Source organism: Hakea prostrata, chromosome 9, assembly GCF_041222555.1.
Source record: "Hakea prostrata isolate BN-2017 chromosome 9, UWA_Hpros_2, whole genome shotgun sequence".
Taxonomy (NCBI): domain Eukaryota; kingdom Viridiplantae; phylum Streptophyta; class Magnoliopsida; order Proteales; family Proteaceae; genus Hakea; species Hakea prostrata.
In genome coordinates, this window is record NC_142608.1 from 62,372,575 (window position 1) to 62,376,499 (window position 3,925).

The window sequence follows — 3,925 nt, forward strand, 5'->3', positions numbered from 1 at the left end:
TTCTCGGTTGGCTGCTCCTATGACTAAGTTGACCAGGAAAGAAGAGAAGTTTGTTTGGTCTAACGCTTGTGAGAAGAATTTCCAAGAGTTGAAGGATAGATTGACCCGTGCCCCGGTTTTGACTATACCCGATAGTTCCGGTGGTATGACAGCTTTATACCGATGCGTTAAAGATTGGTTTGGGTTGTGTACTGATGCAACATGGCAAGGTCGTAGCCTATGCTTCTCGGCAATTGAAGGATTATGAGCGGAATTACCCCACTCACGATCTAGAACTTCCGCCGTTGTCTTTGCTTTGAAGATTTGGAGACATTATCTTTACGGTGAGAAGATTGCCATTTTCACGGATCATAAGAGTTTGAAATATTTCTTTACCCAAAAGGAGTTGAACATGAGACAAAGGAGATGGTTGGAACTAGTCTCCGATTATGATTGTGATATTCAAGATCATCCCGGGAAAGCAAATGTTGTTGCCGATGCTCTTAGTAGGAAGAACCGGAAGAAGACTTTGGATTTAAATGCTTTGAGTTTACCATTGTGGTCTTCTATTGAGAGTTTTGGGTTGGAAATCGTCCCCGAGAATTCTGATTGTATTCTTTTCGCCATGACGGCAAGATCCGGTCTTAGAGATAAGATTGTTGCTCACAGAGTTCGATCAGAGTTTTTGACCAAAGTTGAGAAGATTTCTTCGAACCTGAGTCGGACCCCGACTTTGGTATATCCATGGATGGTGCTTTGTTGTTTAGAGGAAGACTGTGTGTGCTCGCAAACGATGAAGTTAAGAATGAAATATTGAAGGAAGCACACCACTGTTTCTTTATCGGACACCCGGGAAGCACCAAGATGTACAAGGACTTGAAGGAACATTTTTGGTGGATTGGTTTAAAGGCGGATGTTGATGATTTTGTTGCCAAGTGTGAGACTTGCCAACGTGTGAAAGCCGTTCGACAACCTCCATCCGGATTACTTCAACCCCTTCCTATTCCTAGTTGGAAGTGGGAAGATATCTCCATGGACTTTGTGACTAGCTTGCCTCGGACAAGTAAAGGCAATGACACCGTGTGGGTGATTGTTGATAGGTTGACCAAATCAGCCCATTTCATTCCTATGAAGATCACTCATACTCCCGTGGATAATGTGGTTCGTCCGCATGGTGTGCCTTTGAGTATTGTCTCGGATCGTGATCCTAGGTTCACCTCAAGGTTTTGGAACAGTTTGCGGAAGGCCTTGGGAACCCAATTGAACTTGAGTACAGCTCATCATCCACGAGCCGATGGGCAATCCGAGCGGACAATTCAGACATTGGAAGACATGCTCAGATCTTGTGTGGTGGATATGGGTGGAAATTGGGATGAACACCTAGCTTTGGTTGAGTTTGCCTATAACAACAGTTATCAAGCAACAATAGGCATGGCTCCATTCAAGGCTTTGTATGGTAGTACTTGTAGGACACCTTTGTACTGGATCGAGACAGTGAAAGAAAAGTCTTAGGTCCTGAGATGATTGAAGCTACAAGTGCTATGGTAGATATGATAAGAGAAAGGATTAAGTCTCGCCAGCCGAGACAGAAATCTTATGCCGATAAGAGAAGGACCGATTTGGAATTTCAAGTTGGAGAGAAAGTCTTTCCCAAGGTCTCACCAATGAAGGGTGTGATGAGATTCAATGTTAAGGGTAAGCTTAGCCCTCGTTACATTGGACCTTTCGAGATTTTGGAAAAGGTTGGACCTGTTGCGTATCGATTAGCATTACCTCCGTCTCTTCTTGCTGGTGTGCACAATGTGTTTCATATTTCGATGCTCCGAAAATACATAGAGAATCCGGAACACATTTTGCAGCAAGCACTGAAGGACTTAGTGCTGATTTTACCTATTATGAAGAACCGGCCGAAATCCCGGATAGGAAGGACAAGCAGCTGCGGAATCGTGCCATTCCTTTGGTGAAGATTCGGTGGAAGAACCATACCCCTGAAGAAGCTTCTTGGGAGAAGGAAGAAGACATGAAGGAGAAGTTTCCTTACCTCTTTGGAAGCACAGGTACGCTTTCAATTTCGGGGACGAAATTTCTTTAAGGGGGGGAGAATGTGAAACCCAGCCCTAACCTTGACCCGGAAACCTTGTTGTTTGTAGGTCCGATGACCCGAAGTAAAGTAAGAAGTCAGCTTTGGGCCATCCCAGTAGAGGACTTGGTGTCTGGCTTTGAATCCATGAAGGTTGATGATGAGGTTCTATTTATGGAAACAGAATCCTGATGAAGATCTAATTAGTTGATGGACTTGGAGTGCTCTCTATCTTGGTTTGAAGGCATTTCTACCTACTAGGTAAGTCACTTGACTTGTGTACAAAACCCCTTTAGGTTTGGATTTGATCCGGGCCTTCAATTCCCTGTTTTGGCCTTATGTTGCCGCATTGGTCGACCGATTGGTCGACTGGGCCAGCCGACCAATCCACTCGACCAATGGGTGCTGTCTTTGGCAATTAGGTTGATTCTTGCTCTATTTAAGTCTAACCTCGAGTCCACTTCGTATTTGCTGCCTCCAAACCCTCTCGAACGAACCAAAGACCCTCTGCAAGTCATCTCTCTTGCATCCTTGGAGTTTTCTTGGCGGATCTTCGTCGGAACTCTTCTTTTTGCATCAAAAGGTATGTCTACTCTCTCTTCTTCTCCTACATCTCTGTTGCAAACATCTCTGAACATGTTCTCATGATCATCCTAAGGATTTAAGGCTAGAACAATGATCTTAACCATGATCATTGCAAGCTTTTGAAGGATTCATGATCAAACCATGATTTAATCTCTGTTAATTTCCTAATCTGAATTCCGGATCTCTTTGGATCTTCTTTCATTGATCATGTTAGTGGTTAATGGTTGTGTTTTCTTTCTATGATCCATAATCCATAGAATTCTAGTTGTTCTCTTCTACCTTACTATGTGTTCTTCATGATGCATGATAGTACATATATGGTAGGTTTTATTTCCTTATTTAGATTTATGCTTCTAAGCCTTATTCCATGAAGACCTATGCATGTTTTCATGTTTTCATTACCAAAAGCAATGATCCATCCTCCTATAGTTCTTGTCTTTGTTTTCTATTTCAAAATTCATCAAGATCCATGTTTGATTTATTTATGGTAACTTTTTGTTTCCTAATTTGGATCTTGATACCTTGATTTGATTAGTGTTTTAAGGTCCCCTATATGTTAGAATACTACTGATGTAGTCTACCCCTTGATTAGTACCCTTTTGAACCACCAAATTCGGATTTCATATCTCAAAACTCTGATTTTCTAAGCTACCGTCTGCATTGGTCGACTAATTGGTCGACTGGACCACTCGACCAATCCACTCGACCAATGAGTACAGCAACTCCAGAATTGGTCTGTTTCGGATGTTTTGATATATTTTCTGTTAGGGATCTTTCCTAATATGTTGTATATACTTGTTTAGGACCTTCTTCTCAAGTTTGCCAAGATCTTACTTGATTTCTTTGGATTCTTTGCGAGTTATAAAAGGTAAGGATGGTTATTTCCTTAATTACATAGATAGCATGAATCTAGTTTCTATATTTGAATATCATAGATATGATTCCTAAATTAGATTCTTACAATGATATACTACTGTTGCATAACTTGGATTACAGTAGCATTATTTATTCATGTTGAATTGATTCATGTATGATTTACTTACCAATGTTATACAAGTGATTGTATTTACTGATTTCTTTCCATATATGGAGTTACCATATATGTGATGATATGAATTGATGCATGTGTATGCTTACGTATGGTTTGGAAAGGAGAGGTGTCCTTTCGACACTTCTGTCCTTGGACTACTACGGGAATATTATGGGATATTTCCGGAGATGCCCTCTGGACACCTTCCTAAACTGTTGGATGACATATATAGGATTGTCTAGTAGTGTTTG